At 36.2% G+C, this 18733-nt stretch overlaps 1 protein-coding gene across 1 annotated transcript in view; it reads right to left on the bottom strand.

Moving 5' to 3' along the window:
- Positions 1–18733, bottom strand: part of SPAG16 (sperm associated antigen 16) — a 939339-nt gene that overhangs the window by 50929 nt on the left and 869677 nt on the right. The window lies entirely within an intron of this gene.

The raw sequence follows: 18733 nt of genomic DNA on the forward strand, positions 1-18733 counted from the left end.
CTACAGAAACTCTGCAGGCCAGAGGGGAATGGCAGGATATACTGAAAGTCCTGAAAGAGAAAAACCTACAGCCAAGAATACTCTACCCAGAAAGAATCTCAGTCAGATTCGAAGGAGAAATCAACAGCTTTACAGACAAACAAAAGTTAAGAGAATTCAGCACCACTAAACCAGTCTTACAACAATTGCTTAAGGAACATTTCTAAGTAGGAAACACAAGAGAAGGAAAAGACCTACAAAAACAAACCCAAAACAATTAAGAAAATGGTAATAGAAACACACATGTCAATAATCACTTTAAATGTAAATGGATTAAATGCTCCAACCAAAAGACACAGATTGGCTGAATGGATACAAAAACAAGACCCTTCTATATGCTGCCTACAAGAAACCCACTTCAGACCAAGGGACACATATAGACTGAAAGTAAAGGGATGGAAAAAGATATTCCATGCAAATGGAAGTCCAAAGAAAGTTGGAGCAGCAATACTCATATCAGACAAATTAGACTTGAAAGTAAAGACTATTACAAGAGACAAGGAAGGACACTACATAATGATCAAGGGATCAACCCAAGAAGAATGTATAACAATGGTAAATATCTATGTACCCAACATAGGAGCACCTCAATACATAAGGCAAATGCTAACAGCTATAAAAGGGGAAATCGACAGTAACACAATAATAGTAGGAGACTTTAACACCCCACTTATATCAATGGACAGATCATCCAAACAGAAAATAAATAAGGATACACAAGCTTTAAATGACACATTAGACCATCTTGACTTAATTGATATTTATAGGACATTCCATCCAAAAACGACAGACTACACTTTCTTCTCAAGTGCACATGGAACATTTTCCAGGATAGATTACATCTTGGGTCACAAATCAAGCCTCAGTAAATTCAAGAAAACTGAATATATATCAAGCATCTTCTCTGACCACAACGTCATGAGACTAGATATCAATTACCTGAAAAAACTGTAAAAAACTACAAACACATGGAGGCTAAACAATATACTATGAAACAGCTAAGACATCACTAAAGAAATCAAAGAGGAAATCAAAAAATATCTAGAAAGAAATGACAATGAAAACACAACAACCCAAAACCTATGGGACGCAGCAAAAGCAGTTCTAAGAGGGAAGTTTATAGCAATACAGTCCTACCTCAAGAAATAAGAAAAATATCAAATAAACACTCTAAACTTACACCTAAAACAATTAGAGAAAGAAGACAAAAAACCTCAAAGTGAGCAGAAGGAAAAAAATCATAAAGATCAGATCAGAAATAAATGAAAAAGAAAGGAAGGAAACAATAGCAAAGATCTATGAAACTAAAAGCTGCTTCTTTGAGAAGATAAACAAAATTGATAAACCATTAGCCAGACACATCAAGAAAAAAAGGGAGAAGATGCAAATCAACAGAATTAGAAATGAAAAAGGAGAAGTAACAAGGGACACTGCTGAAATGCAAAAGATCATGAAAGACTACTACAAGCAACTATATGCCAATAAATTGGATAACCTGGAAGAAATGGATACATTCTTAGAAAAGCACAATCCCCCAAGACTGAACCAGGAAGAAATAGAAACTATGAACAGATCAATCACAAGTATGGAAATTGAGGCTGTGATTAAAAATCTCCCAACAAACAGAAGCCCAGGGCCAGATGGATTCACGGGCAAATTCTATCAAACATTTTGAGAAGAGCTAACCCCTATCATTCTCAAACTCTTCCAAAATATAGCAGAAGGAGGAACACTCCCAAACTCATTCTACGAGGCCACCATCACCCTGATACCAAAACCAGGCAAAGATGTCACAAAAAATGAACATTACAGGCCAATATCACTGATGAATATAGATGCAAAAATCCTCAACAAAATACTAGCTAACAGACTCCAACAGCACATTCAAAAGGTCATACACCATGATCAAGTGGGGTTTATCCCTGGGATGCAAGAATTCTTCAATATACAAAAATCAATCAATGTGATACATCATATCAACAAATTGCAGGATAAAAACCATATGATCATCTCAATAGATGCAGAAAAAGCTTTTTGACAAAATTCAACAACCATTTATGATAAAAACTCTCCAAAAAATGGGAAGAGAAGGAAATTACCTCAATATAATAAAAGTCATATATGAGAAACCAAAAGCCAACATCATTCTAAATGGTGAAAAACTGAAAGAAATCCCTCTAAGAACAGGAACAAGACAAGGGTGTCCACTTTCACCACAATTATTCAATATAGTTTTGGAAGTTTTAGCCACAGCAATCAGAGAAGAAAATAAAAGGAATCCAAATTGGAAAAGAAGTAAAATTGTCACTCTTTGCAGATGACATGACATTATACATAGAAAACCCTAAAGATGCTACCAGAAAACTGCTAGCACTAATCGATGAATTTAGTAAAGTAGTAGGATTCAAAATTAATGTGCAGAAATATCTTGAATTCCTATACACTAACAACAAAAGAGTAGAAAGAGAAGGAAGGAAACACTCCCATTTACCACCGCAACAAAAAGTATAAAATACCTAGGAATAAACCTCCCTAAGGAGGCAAAAGACCTGTATGCAGAAAACTATAAGACACTGATGAAAGAAATCAAAGATGATACAAACAGATGGAGAGAAATGTTCTTGGATTGGAAGAATCAACATTGTGAAAGTGACTATACTACCCAAAACAATTTACAGATTCAACTCAATTCCTATCAAATTGCCAACGGCATTTTTCACAGAAGTAAAACCAGAAATCTTACAATTTGTATGGAAACACAAAAGACCCCGAATAGCCAAAGCAATCTTGAGAAGGAAAGATGGAGTTGGTGGAATTAGGCTTGCTGACTTCAAACTATACTACAAGGCCACAGTGATCAAGACAGTACAGTACTGGCACAAAAACAGAAGGAAGATCAGTGGAGCAGAATAGAGAACCCAGAGGTAAACCCAAGCACATATGGGCACCTTATCTTTGACAAAGGAGGCATGAATATACAATGGAAAAAAGCCTCTTCAATAAGTGCTGCTGGGAAAACTGGACAGCTACATGTCAAAGAATGAAATTAGAACACTTCCTAACACCATACACAAAAATAAACTCAAAATGGATTAAAGACCTAGATGTAAGGCCAGACACTATCAAACTCCTAGAGGAAAACATAGGCAGAACACTCTGTGACATCCATCAAAGCAAGATCCTTTTTGACCCACGTCCTAGAATAATGGAAATAAAATCAAGAATAAACAAATGGGACCTAATGAAACTGAAAAGCTTTTCCACCATAAACAAGACAAGAAGACAACCCTCAGAATGGGAGAAAATACTTGCCAACAAAGCAACTGACAATGGATTAATCTCCAAATTATACAAGCAGCTCATGCAGCTTAATACCAAAAAAGCAAATAACCCAATCCACAAATGAGCAGAAGACCTAAGTAGACATTTCTCCAAAAGGAGACATACAGATGGCCAACAAACACATGAAAAGATGCTCAACATCACTAATCATCAGAGACATGCGAGTCAAAGCCACAATGACGTATGACCTCATATCAGTCAGAATAGCCATCATCAAAAAATCTAGAAACAACAAATGTTGGAGAGGGTGTGGAGAAAAGGGAACCCTCTTGCACTGTTGGTGGGAATGTAAATTGGTACAGCCACTTTGGAAAACAGTTTGGAGGTTCCTTAAAAAACTAAATATGGAACTACCATATGATCCAGTAATCCCACTACTGGGTATATACCCAGAGAAAACCATAATCCAAAAAGAAACATGTACCATAATGTTTATTGCAACACTATTTACAATAGCCAGGATGTGGAAGCAACCTAAATGTCCAACGATAGATGAATGGATAAAGAAGATGTGGCACATATATACAATGGAATATCACTCAGCCATAAAAAGGAATGAAATGCTATATGCAATGAGATGGATAGACCTAGAGTCTGTCATACAGAGTGAAGTAAGGCAGAAAGAGAAAAACAAATACTGTATGCTAACTCATATATATGGAATCTTAAAAAAAACAAGAAATGGTACTGAGGAACGCAGTGACAGGGCAAAAATAAGGATGCAGATGCAGAGAACAGACTGGAGGACACGGGGTTGGGGGAGCATCAGGCAAAGGGGAAGCTGGGATGAAGTGAGAGTGTAGTATAGACATATATACACTACCAACTGTAAAACAGATAGGTAGTGGGAAGTTGCTGTATAACAAAGGGAGATCAACTCGATGATGGGTGATGCCTTAGAGGGCCAGGACAGGGAGTGTGGGAGGGAGTCGTGGGAGGGAGGGGATATGGGGATATATGTATAAATACAGCTGATTCCCTTTGGTGTACCTCAAAAGCTGGTACAATAGTGTAAAGCAATTATATTCCAATAAAGAGCTTAAAAAAAGAAAAAAAAACAATATGATAATTTTAGAAAGAAAAATGTATCTAGGGAAGTCAAGTAAAAGTTATTTCAAAAAATATGTTGATGGCATTGGATTGATAAAGAACATTTTCATGAGATACTTATTTACTAAAGGGAAGGCTTAATATGCTTTATAGAAATTCGAAGCTATGATAGGAACAATTTAATATTGAGATTCCTGTCATTAGAAAGAGAACATTTTTCTCTCCACCAAATCCTTATGGGAGCTTTGAAAGTTTTTCACCATATGCTTACATCATTCTGGGCTCCAAGATACAGGTTAGAGAAATAGATTCCCATATTGTGAGAATGAGACTTGTGGGAAGAGATGGAAATTGATAGAATTAAAACATTTAGAATAAGTATCCAGTAAACAGAATTTTCTGGAAAATCAAAAACAAAAAAACCTGAAGCTCACTGACAGCCAGATGATAGTCAGAAGATAACATGTCACATGGGAACAAGTATGGAAAAAAAGGGCGTGAGAGAATTGAGAGTTTATTTGTATCAGACAGCAGTACTATTTTGTCTACAGAATAAGAGAAAAAAATGTATGCTGGGAGTAAAGGCATTATTTTATTTACATGCCTCAAGGTTTAGTCCACATTGCCTGAAGAAGATTCTTTGAGTTCAAACTTGAAATCAATCATACAGCATAGAAAACTTTCCTGCTTTATAAGTACTAAAAAGTCATTAACCTATTAGGCTAATTAGAGTCAGTTAAGTTTGATGTAGAATTTCTTTAATTCCATGGATCTATTTCCTCAGCCCACACTAGCATAGGGTTTCCAGTTCACGTGAAGGATGAAAGCTCGCATACAGAGAAGCCAGTAAGTACAGCTAACTCTCAGTTGTTTGCCTTGTGATAATAAATGTCAAATTTACTGGTCACATGAATTGTTTAAGCAAGTTTGAAACTTTCTATTCTTGAATTCATTTGTTTTGTTTTTAAAAGTGTTTTTTTTTTAAGTTTTTGTTTGTTTGTTTTTGGTTTTTTTTTAACCTAACTCTTAATCTTTTCTATACAACAGTAAGACATCATAGGTTAAATTTCCTCATCTGGCATTTTAAGGCAAGAAGAATTTTATCTCTGCCAACTTTCCAACGCTGTCTCCACTGATCCCCAGTAGAAACCCTCCTCTCTAGGCACACCAAAGAGGAATAGCTGGAGAATGGCTACGAGAAATAAAAGAAGGCTTTTGCCTTCCTTACCGTCTCTGTTTAGTTGGGCTTGAGAATTTAAGGTTTTAAATCTGAAAAGAGTCTTTAAAATAGACTTTAGAATATAACATACTAGGAAAGACTATTTGGGGGGAGCATTCACACTAACAAATGTGCTTTTCTGAATTGCATCAAGCCATTTAGGTGCTGTGTATAACCTAAGTTACAGCAGATGGCAGGAGCTGACAGATTGGCATTTAACGCCATTATTTATCTTATTATGTATTCACCTTTTCCCCAAGTGTTCTAATTATTTCCTTCCAATGTAGTCATACTAGAAACTCACCGAAGTATCAATTAAACCAAGCTTTGGTTGATTTTATAGTAGCTCAAATATACTCAATGTTAAATAATACAATGCACAAAATTTAACACCTATTTATTAAATTCCAAATTCCCTTGAGTCAACTATTAGAATTCTTATGGATCTTTGTGCTTACTTTCTCACTTGTGTTCTTTCTATGCCATATATGTATACACACACACACTATATACACACACACCCCTTATATAGATATCCATTATGTATCACATATATCTGTATATAGCAGATGTGCTATATACGTGGGTGTGTCTGTTAGAGATACATATTATATGCACTAGGTAGACATGCACTAGAGACTTTATTAAACATTTTATATATATTTCATTATATAATAAAATCTCTAGTGCATATCTATATACATACACACACATTTCATTTTGCACCTTGTTGAGTAGTTTTCCTCTGAGGAAATGTTTAAATATTTCTGATCTAGGTAATACTTTGAAAAAGTAAGTCATACCCAAACTATCAGTCAGTAGTGGAAAAGCATTTTGGTAGAAGCTATATACCTACTACCTGACCACAGTCACAATTTCAGTAACGCACAAGAAACACAGAGTAAAGGTCTTTTAAAGTTATCTGACAAATATAGTTGTTCTGATGACTAGCCTCTCATTTTCCCTAGGTATGCATTTATAGAATTCTTTTTTATTTTCAGTTGTAAGGATAAATTTATTGGTGCTTTATCAAGGATACTTAGAATTTGATAACAGAATGCATCAGACTGTCACTTTTACAAAGAAACAGACCTTGAAGAGTATGAAGAACTAGTTTTATATGACAGAATAATAAAGATGTCATCTCTCCCTACCATCTTGTTTTTGAACATCATTTTTCACAGCAGGGAGAATTAACAAATTTCAAAAGATATAAAGTATAGGAAAAGGGCATCAGTCACCTTCATATTTTTAATGGAAATACTGTGAAAAAGTATAATTTTAATCAATTTTAGGGAACTATGATTTCTTTTCTTATTTACTCAGTTCTTATCACTACTCCGTATTATATGAGGAGTACTCCTGAAGCATGGATTTTCTTGTCTTCAAAATTCTTAAGGTTACATTTCTTATGTCTTAACTTTGCTATTTACTTCATTGGTAGTGCTGCTTATGCTTCAGCTGTTAGATTACATTTGGATGGCAACTTCCAATCAGTCAAAATGGCAGTCATTCATTGAAGGCTGCTGTTAGTAGAAGAATCTGAATATCTTACCAAATGACAGTTCCGTAAGTTATTTAATAGGAAAAGGAAAGCAATCCTAATATGAAGAGTTTAAGTAAGTGCTGATATTCAAGTTCAAATTCATATTTGCTCTTCAAACTCACTACGTCCAAAATTGAACTCATAACCTTCTCCTATAAACTTAGGCTTCCTTTTATATTTCCAATCTCTTGTTAAAAGCAGGAGCATCCCTCTCTCACTCAGGCTTGAAACCTTAGTTATCCTCTCTCTCCCTTATCCTCTAGCAGCCACATTCCTCAGTCCCTAGGATAGTTCCTTTACAGTGTGTCTCCTACCATTCTTTTTTTTTTTTTTTCATAGCTCATTTACACATTTCTTCCTTTCTGGACTGTTGCGATATCTTTCTAATAGCTTTTGCAGGCTATATTCCATTCCATAAGACATACTGACATCATAGTAATCTTCCTAAAGTTATAAATTTGAATAAGCTACTCCTCTGCATTCACAAACCATACATAGCTCACTTCTGCCCAGAGGAAAAAAATATAGTAAATACACTTGTCTGTCATTCAAGTCACCCTGTAATCATCTGCGGGATACCCTTCAACCTTATTTGCCATTAATCCTTCCTCCAAAATGTCCCTGTATTTTAGCTGAGTTGACCTTCTAGGTATTCTTAAAGAATACTCTGTACTTTTAGTCTAATCAGAATGCCATTCTCATCATACCAGAATATAATCCATTACTAAAGCCCTGTTCAAATTCTATATCCTGTGTGAAGCTTTTAGTAAACTCATAATCATCCAAACATGCAACCATGAAGATTTATCTAAGCACTGTAAATATGATGAGGATACCCAAAAAATGTATAACACTGATGCATATCCTCAAGAAGTTAATTGTCTAATGGGGAAAATAATATGAAAACAAAGAGTAACATCAATTTAACATAAATGGTATGTAACTCTTACCTATAAAAGAGGTATTAACAAAGTACTATGGGAACACAGAGGAATGGGTATCCCTTCATTAAATAATCAGAGAATATTTTATAGAGTGAGTGTGAACTGAGCTGTTTTCACAAGTAGAACAAAGAAAGTACTTTTCACGTCGAGGAAACAGTATCCAAAAGCAGTAAATAATCAACCTATTCAACAAATATTTACTGAGAATCTACTATATATCAGAATCAATTATATATCAGTATAATTACTGGGGATACTATAGTAGGAATGATGGAGAAGAACAGAAATAATTAAAAGACATGTTTTAGTAGAATGAAAAGATAAAAGTTATTACTTAGCTGTATAAGGGTGTGAAGTGGAAAAGTCCACTGAACATTTTGGGTTTCCTAATTTGAAAGGATGATGAGCCCATTAACTGAACTAGAGAAGACTGGAGAAGGAATATGTTTGGGTCACTTTTCAACCTGTTAAGTTTTAATTACAGGTAAGATGTTCACATGGTGAATGGAAATGTGGATGCACAGGACTCATCAATATTTAAATAATATTTGAAGGCGTGGATTTTATTTTAAAGAGAGGAGATATACATTGAGACTAGAGGAGATGTCTTGGAGACTAAGAAAAGGATGCTTAAAGATCTAGGAAGTGGTCAACGGCCTTAAATAGTGAAGAAGAGTTATGTAAATTACTGGATTCAACCATTACAAGGCCTTTTCAATTTGGTCTTTGAAAACACAGTCATAAAAGAACGATGGCAGAGGCAGAATGCTGTGGTTTGAGTTGTGGATGAGAACTGAGGAAGTAGAGATAGTAAGATTATTTCTAGCTCAAGGAGCTTTAGAACTAAAAGGAAAGTGAAAGATATGTTCAGGAAAAGATGTTATTTTTGATGGAGAAAAAATTGGGTAAAGTGGTAAATTGAAGAAAACATAGTAATGGAAAGGTGACTAAAGCTATAGGAGAGAGGGAAGAAATGATAAAGCAGACTCTGGAGAGGAAGGAGGGAATGGAATTAAGAGCCTTGAGCAAAAAAAAAAAAAAAAAAACCAGGAAAAGAACAAACACGTGGAGGTCAAAAAATATACTACCAAAAAACAAAACAAAACAAAACAAAACAAAAAAAACAATGAGTCAATGATAAAATCAAAGAGGAAATAAGAAAATACTTCAAGACAAATGAAAATGGAAATACAATATTCCAAAATCTATGGGATACAGCAAACGAAGTTCCAAGAGGCAAGTTTATAGCAATACAGGCCTTCCTCAAGAAACAAGAAAAATCTCAAACAATCTAAAAAAAATAACAAAAAGAAGAACAAACAAAGCCCGAATTCAGCAGTAGGAAGGAAATAATAAAGATCAGAGGGAATGAAATAGAGATAAAAAGAACAATAGAAAAGGTTAATGAAACCAAGAGCTGATTTTTTGAAAAGATAAACCAAATTGATAAATCTTTAGCCAGGCTCACCAAGAAGAAAAGAGAGAGGACACAAATAAACAAAAGAAAAGGAAGAGGAGAAACAACAGCTAATATCACAGAGATACAAAAAATCCTGAGAATACTATGAATAGTTACACACCAAAAATTTTACAATCTAGAAGAAATGGACAAATTTCTAGAATCATACAGCCTGCCGAGAGAGTCAAAAAGAAACAAGTTAAATAGATTGATTATCAGAAGTGAAATTGAATTTATAATTGAAAAAAATCTCCCAGTGAACAAAAGTCCAGGACTGGATCACTTTACACCAAACACACAGAGAAGAACTAATGCCTATCCTTCTCAAACTATTCCAAAAAATTCAAGAGAAGAAAACACTCCCAAATTCATTCTACAAGGTCATTATTACCCTGATACCAAAACCAGACAAAGAAATTTTTAAAAGTAAAAGAAAATTACAGGTCATTATCTTTGCTGAATATAGATGCAAAAATCCTTAACAAGATATTAGGAAACTGAATCCAATAATACAAAAAAAGGATCATACATCATTATCAAGTTGGATTTATTCCAGGGTCACAAGGATGATTCAACATTCACAAAAATCAATGTGATACACCACATTAACAAAATAAAGGATAAAAATCACATGATCATCATGATAAATACAGAAGAAACATTTGACAAAATTCAACATTCATTCATGATAAAAACTCTCATCAAAGTAGATACAGGGGGAAGAGAAAAAAGATGGCGGCGAAGTAGAGGGATGTGGAATGCATCCCTCTCCACAGATGCATTGGGAATGCACCGAAGGACGCAATAATTCCCACAGAGAACCAGCTGAACACCAGCAGACGGCCTCGGACGCCAGAAAGGATCGCAAGGAGCCCAACATAACAGGTAGGGAGGTAACTACGAAGGCTCAAACAGGGTGAAGCGGTGGAGCTGTGGCAGACAGGAGGGAGTGAGAAACATACAGAGGGTCCGCAGCGCAGCTCAGCGTTCCCGGACTGAGATGTCGATCCACAGCTAAACAGAGGGTCCGGGAGCAGGAGCGTGGGAACCGGAGAGCTGGTTCAGGGTGAGAAACATTGTTGCCAGTAAGGTGACGGACCAAGAGGACAGGAGGGAGGAGGTCCACGGCGAGGAGTGCCTTCCACTGAGAGCTGCCCGGCCATGATGGTGGCTGGAGGCTGCAGGCTCACGGGCGGCGGAGGGGGGGAGGAAGGAGCCACGCTCATAGCCTCTCTCTCTCTGCGCCTCTGCAACAGGCAGTAGAGAGACGCCCCTGGGCCACCTAAGGCGCTCAGGGATAACAAGCACCCTCAGGCACTCGGGCAGGGCTAGATTAAAACCCCTTGCAACGCCAGCAGCAGGGAGGCTGCCGAGAAAAAAACAAACAAACAAAAAACCAGCATCAAAAAGAAAAAAACCCTGAGAGAGGCCCAACTCTAAGACTTTCTGTTTATGCCTGAGCCACAGGCATCCCTCTGCAACAGGCACCTCCAAGCCCGACTGAAACAACAGTGCGCCACTGCTCACTCACTTCCAGGGGAAGGAGCCACTATTGTACCCTCTCCCTCCCCACACACCTATGCTTACAGACGAACAATAAAGGAACCTCTGCTGGTCACAGAATAATGCAAAAAAACCCAGGGCGAGGAGAAGGACACTTACAGCTGAGACGCTAAGGAAACAGAAATAGTAGTATCAATTCCTATTGAACTAGTCCATTCTGGGATCAGTTCTGGATTTTTTTTTTCTTTTTTTTTCTTTTTCTTTCTCTCTCTCTCTTTTTTCTTTATTAAATACGATCTTAGCCCTAAGGGATCTACAAGTTTTATAACATAATTTTTTAATGATTTTTTATTCTTTTTTTTTTTTGCCTTTTTATATATTTCTATATCTAGCTAAGTTTTTGGTAGTATGGACAAAATATCTCTCATACTTTCCTTTCATCCCTATCTTTTATACATTTCTATTCCTTTCTTTTTATTTGCATATTTCCAACCACATTACGCTCTTCTGTTCCCCTTTCTTCCAGCCATTTTAAGTGTATTTTATCTTAACATACTTATAAGCAACAATCGATCTGCTCAGACTCCTTGCTCTATTCTCCAGATGACGCATCACCTTGGTATTTAATATTAGGTTTTTGTCTTTATCTTAGTTCTTAGTACAGTTGTCTAATTTCATTCTGAGAATTTCCATTCTCTCTGGTGGTACTCTGCCTCTTTTCTATATTTGATCCTAGCTTACAAAATCTCCCTGGATTAATGTTTGTAAGTGTAGGGTGTTATTTGTTTGTTTGTTTGCTTTTGCTTTTGTCTCTGATTTGTTCTGTTTCAGTTGTCAATTTCTGTTGGGTTTCTCTCTGAATATCTGATAGCACACTGGGGTTCTGTCAGGTCTTTCTAGAGCCTTATGTCCTAATGGATTCAGTAATTGTGTGTCTTATACATGTATGTGTTTCCTAGACTTAATATTTGTTTAATTCAATACTTGGACATTAGTCTGAGGCTTGGACAGTCTTCTATAAACACCTCTATCGCCAGGACAAGCAACCCCAAAAGTTTGGACAACCATGAGGAAACAAAGAAACACCATGCAGGCAAAGGAGCAGGAAAAAAACCCACAAGACCAAATAAATGAGGAGGAAATAGGAAAAATGCCTGAAAAAGAATTTAGAGTCATGATAGTAAAAATGATACAAAATCTCGATAACAAAATAGAGAAAGTACAAGAAACAGTTCATAAGAACTCAGAAAAACAAACAGCAACGGATAACAAAATAACTGAAATTAAAAATACTCTAGATGCTATAACCAGCAGAATGACTGAGGCAGAAGAACAAATAAGTGAGTTGGAAGATAGAATGGGGGAAATAACTGCCAGAGCAGGAAAAAGAAAAAAGAATAAAAAGAATAGAGGACAGCCTCAGAGACCTCAGTGATAACATTAAGCGTACCAACATTCGAATTATAGGCATCCCAGAAGAAGAAGAAAACAAGAAAGGGTCTGAGAAAATATTTGAAGAGGTTCTAGTGGAAAACTTCCCCAACATGGGAAAGGAAATAATTAACCAAGTCCAAGAAGCACAGAGAGTCCCATACAGAATAAACCCAAGAAGAAATACACCAAGACACATATTAATCAAACTAACGACAATTCAACACAAAGAAAAAATATTAAAAGCAGCAAGAGAAAAGCAACAAACGACATATAAGGGAAAACCCATAAGGATAACCGCTGACCTCTCTACAGAAACTCTGCAGGCCAGAAGGGAATGGCAGGACATACTGAAAGTCCGGAAAGAGAGAAACCTACAGCCAAGAATACTCTACCCAGCAAGAATCTCATTCAGATTTGAGGGAGAAATCAAAAGCTTTCCAGACAAGCAAAAGTTAAGAGAATTCAGCACCACCAAATCAGCCTTACAACAAGTGCTAAAGGAACTTCTCTAAGTAAGAAATACAAGAAAAGGAAAACACCTACAAATACAAACCCAAAACAATGAAGAAAATGATAACTGGAACACACATGTCAATAATCACTTTAAATGTAAATGGATTAAATGCTCCAACCAAAAGACACAGATTGGCTGAATGGATACAAAAACAAGACCCTTCTATATGCTGCCTACAAGAAACCCACTTCACACCAAGGGATACATATAGACTGAAAGGAAAGGGATGGAAAAAGATATTCCATGCAAACGGAAGTCAAAAGAAAGCTGGAGTAGCAATACTCATATCAGACAAATTAGACTTGAAAGTAAAGACTATTACAAGAGACAAGGAAGGACACTACATAATGATCAAGGGATCCATTCAAGAAGAACACATCACAATGGTAAATATCTATGCCCCCAATATAGGAGCACCTCAATACATAAGGCAAATGCTAACAGCTATAAAAGGGGACATCGACAGTAACACAATAATAGTGGGAGACTTGAACACCCCGCTGACATCAATGGACAGATCATCCAAACAGAAAATAAATAAAGACACACAAGCTTTACATGACACATTAGACCATCTCGACTTAACTGATATTTATAGGACACTCCATCCAAAAACGGCAGACTACACTTTCTTCTCAAGTGCACACGGAACATTTTCCAGGATAGATCACATCTTGGGTCACAAATCAAACCTCAGCAAATTCAAGAAAATTGAAATCATATCAAGCATCTTCTCAGACCACAACACCATGAGACTAGATATCAAATACAGGAAAAAAAACTCCAAAAAATACAAACACATGGAGGCTAAACAATTCACTCTTAAACAACCAAGGAATCACTAAAGAAATCAAAGAGGAAATCAAAAAATATCTAGAAACAAATGACAACGAAAACACAACAACCCAAAACCTATGGGATGCAGCAAAAGCAGTTCTAAGAGGGAAGTTTATAGCAATACAGTCCTACCTTAAGAAACAAGAAAATGATCGAATAAACAACCTAAACTTACACCTAAAACAACTAGAGAAAGAAGAACAAAGAAACCCCAAAGTGAGCAGAAGGAAAAAAATCATAAAGATCAGAGCAGAAATAAATGAAAAAGAAAGGAAGGAAACCATAGCAAAAATAAATAAAACTAAAAGCTGGTTCTTTGAGAAGATTAACAAAATTGATAAACCATTAGCCAGATGCATCAAGAAAAAAAGAGAGAAGACGCAAATCAACAGAATTAGAAATGAAAAAGGAGAAGTAACAACGGACACCTCAGAAATACAAAAGATCATGAAAGACTACTACAAGCAACTCTATGCCAATCAATTGGATAACCTGGAAGAAATGGATACATTCTTAGAAAAATACAATCTTCCAAGACTGAACCAGGAAGAAATGGAAACTATGAACAGATCAATCACAAGTACGGAAATTGAGGCAGTGATTAAAAATCTCCCAACACACAAAAGCCCAGGACCAGATGGGTTCACGGGTGAATTCTATCAAACATTTCAAGAAGAGCTAACACCTATCCTTCTCAAACTCTTCCAAAATATTGCAGAAGGCGGAGCACTCCCAAACTCATTCTACGAGGCTACCATCACCCTGATACCAAAACCAGGCAAAGATGTCACAAAAAAAGAAAACTACAGACCAATATCACTGATGAATATAGATGCAAAAATCCTCAACAAAATACTAGCTAACAGACTCCAACAGCACATTAAAAAAATCATACACCATGATCAAGTGGGGTTTATCCCTGGGATGCAAGGATTCTTCAATATATGCAAATCAATCAACGTGATACATCATATAAACAACTTGAAGGATAAAAACCATACGATCATCTCAATAGATGCAGAAAAAGCTTTTGACAAAGTTCAACATCCATTTATGATAAAAGCTCTCCAGAAAATGGGCATAGAAGGAAATTACCTCAACATCATAAAAGACATATATGAGAAACCAAAAGCCAACATCGTTCTCAATGGGGAAAAAATGGAAGAATTCCCTCTAAGAACAGGAACAAGACAAGGGTGTCCACTCTCACCACTATTATTCAACATAGTTTTGGAAGTTTTAGCCACAGCAATCAAAGAAGAAAAAGAAATCAAAGGAATCCAAATTGGAAAAGAAGAAGTAAAATTGTCACTCTTTGCAGATGACATGATATTATATATAGAAAACCCTAAAGACTCTACCAGAAAACTGCCAGCACTAATTGATGAGTTTAGTAAAGTAGCAGGATACAAAATTAATGCACAGAAATCTCTTGCATTCCTATACACTAACAACAGAAGAGCAGAAAGAGAAATTAAGGAAACTCTCCCATTCACCATTGCAACCAAAAGAATAAAATACCTAGGAATAAACCTGCCTAAGGAGGCAAAAGATCTGTATGCAGAAAACTTTAAGACATTGATGAAAGAAATCAAAGATGACACAAACAGATGGAGGGACATACCATGTTCCTGGATTGGAAGAATCAACATCGTGAAAATGACTGTACTACCCAAAGCAATTTATAGATTTAATGCAATCCTGATCAAATTACCAATGGCATTTTTTACAGAACTAGAGCAAGAAATCTTACGATTTGTATGGAAACGCAAAAGACCCCGAATAGCCAAAGCAATCTTGAGAAGGAAAAATGGAGTTGGTGGAATCAGGCTTCCTGACTTCAAACTATACTACAAGGCCATAGTGATCAAGACAGTATGGTACTGGCACAAAAATAGAAAGGAAGATCAATGGAATAGAATAGAGAACTCAGAAGTAAGCCCAAACACATATGGGCACCTTATCTTTGACAAAGGAGGCATGAGTATACAATGGAAAAAAGACAGCCTCTTCAATAAGTAGTGCTGGGAAAATTGGACAGCTATATGTCAAAGAATGAAATTAGAACACTTCCTAGCACCATACACAAAAATGAACTCCAAATGGATTAAAGACCTACATGTAAGGCCAGACACTATCAAACTCCTCGAGGAAAACATAGGCAGAACACTCTATGACATACATCAAAGCAACATCCTTTTTGACCCACCTCCTAGAATCAGGGAAATAAAATCAAGAATAAACAAATGGGACCTCATGAAACTTAAAAGCTTTTGCACAGCAAAAGAAACCATAAACAAGACTAAAAGGCAACCCTCAGAATGGGAGAAAATAATTGCCTATGAAACAACGGACAAAGGATTAACCTCCAAAATATACAAGCAGCTCATGAAGCTTAATACCAAAAAACCAAATAACCCAATCCACAAATGGGCGGAAGACCTAAATAGACATTTCTCCAATGAAGACATACAGATGGCCAACAAACACATGAAAAGATGCTCCACATCACTAATCATTAGAGAAATGCAAGTCAAAGCCACAATGAGGTATCACCTCACACCGATCAGAATGGCCAACATCACAAAATCTGGAAACAACAAATGTTGGAGAGGGTGTGGAGAAAAGGGTACTCTCCTGCACTGTTGGTGGGAATGTAAGTTGGTACAGCCACTATGGAAAACAATCTGGAGGTTCCTTAAAAAACTACAAATAGAACTACCATATGATCCAGTAATCCCACTCCTGGGCATATACCCAAAGAAAACCATAATCCCCAAAGAAACATGTACCATAATGTTTATTGCAGCACTATTTACAATAGCCAGGACATGGAAGCAACCTAAATGCCCATCGACAAATGAATGGATACAGAAGATGTGGCATATATATACAATGGAATATTACTCAGCTATAAAAAGGGATGAGATGGAGCTATATGTAATGAGGTGGATAGAACTACAGTCTGTCATACAGAGTGAAGTAAGTCAGAAAGAGAAAGACAAATATTGTATGCTAACTCACATATACGGAATCTAAAAATGGTATTGATGAACTCAGTGACAAGAACCAGGATGCAGATACAGAGAATGGACTGGGGAACTCGAAGTTTGAGAGGGGGCAGGGGGTGAATAGGAAGCTGAGACGAAGTGAGAGAGTAGCACAGACATATATATACTACCAACTGTAAAAGTGATAGTCAGTGGGAAGTTCATGTATAACAAAGGGAGTCCAACTTGAGGATGGAAGATGCCTTAGAGGACTGGGGCGGGGAGGGTGGGGGGACTCGAGGTGGGGGGAGTCAAGGAAGGGAGGGAATACGGGGATATGTGTATAAGAACAGCTGATTGAACTTGGTGTAACCCCCCCCCAAAAAAAAAGTAGATATAGAGGGAACATATCTCAACATAATAAAAGCCATTACGACAAACTCATGGCCAACATAATACTTAAAATTGAAAAGCTGAAAGACTTCCTGCTATATTCCAGAATAAGACAAAGATGCTCACTCTTGCCATTTCTATGTAACATACTGTGGGAAGTCCTAGCCACAGCAAGCAGACAAGAAATAAAAGGCAACCAAATTGGAAGGGGAGAAGTAAGAATGTCATTATTTTCAGATGATCTGATGATCTATACAGAGAACTCTAAAGTCTCCACCCAAACTATTAGAACTAATGAAAGAATTCAGCAAGGTTGCAGGATACAATATCATATTCAGAAATCTGTTATTTCTATACACTAATAATGAAATATCAGATAGAGAAAGTAAATAATCGTGTTTAAAATCACATAAAAAAATACCTAGGAATAAACTTAACCAAGGAGGTGAAAGACCTATACTCTGAAAATCATAAAATACTGATGAAGGAAATTTAAGATGATACAAAGAAATGGAAAGATGTCCGAGGCTCTTGAATTGGAAAAATATTGTTAAAATGGCCATAATACGCAAAGTAATCTACAGATTTAATAAAATCCCTATCAAAATACCCAAGACATTTTTCACAGAACTAGAAGAAATAATCCTAAAGTTTATATGGAACCACATAAGAATCCAAATTGCCAAAGCAATCTTGAGAAAAAAAAAGAAAGTGAAGGTATTATCACATCCAGACTTCAAACTATACTGCAATGCTACAGTAATCAAAACAGCATGGTACTGACACAGAAACAGACACATAGATCAGTGGAAAAGAATAGAGAGCCCAGAAATAAACCCACCTATAGTTAATTAATCTACAACAAAGGAGACAAGAATATACAATGGAGAAAAGACAGTCTCTTCAGTAAGTGCTGGGAAACCTGGACAGCTACATGTAAAACAATAAGATTAGAATATTCTCTCATACCATATGCAAAAATAAACTCAAAATGGCTTAAAAACCTAAATTTAAGACCTGAAGCCATAGGATTCCTAGAAGAGAACATAGGCAGAATGCTCTTTGACAGAGATAAAAAAAACTATTGCTATGATTTATCTCCTAAGGCAAAAGAAATAAAAGCAAAAATAAACAAATGAGATCTAATTAAACTTCAAAGCTTTTGCATAGCAAAGGAAATCACTGACAAAACAAAAAGACAACTTATGGACTGAGAGAAAATATTTGCAAATGATGTGATTGACAAGGGGTTAATATCCAAACTGCACAAGTATCTCATATAGCTCAAAATCAAAAAACAAAAAACCAACTCAATCAGAAAAAAAAATGGGCACAAGACCTGGAGACATTTTTCCAAAGAAGACATACAGATGCCTAACAAGTACATGAAAAGATGCCGACATCACTAATTGTTAGTGAAATGTAAATAAAAAGTACAAAGAGACATCACTTCATGCTTGTAA

This window comes from Hippopotamus amphibius, chromosome 8 (assembly GCF_030028045.1).
Source record: "Hippopotamus amphibius kiboko isolate mHipAmp2 chromosome 8, mHipAmp2.hap2, whole genome shotgun sequence".
Lineage (NCBI taxonomy): Eukaryota > Metazoa > Chordata > Mammalia > Artiodactyla > Hippopotamidae > Hippopotamus > Hippopotamus amphibius.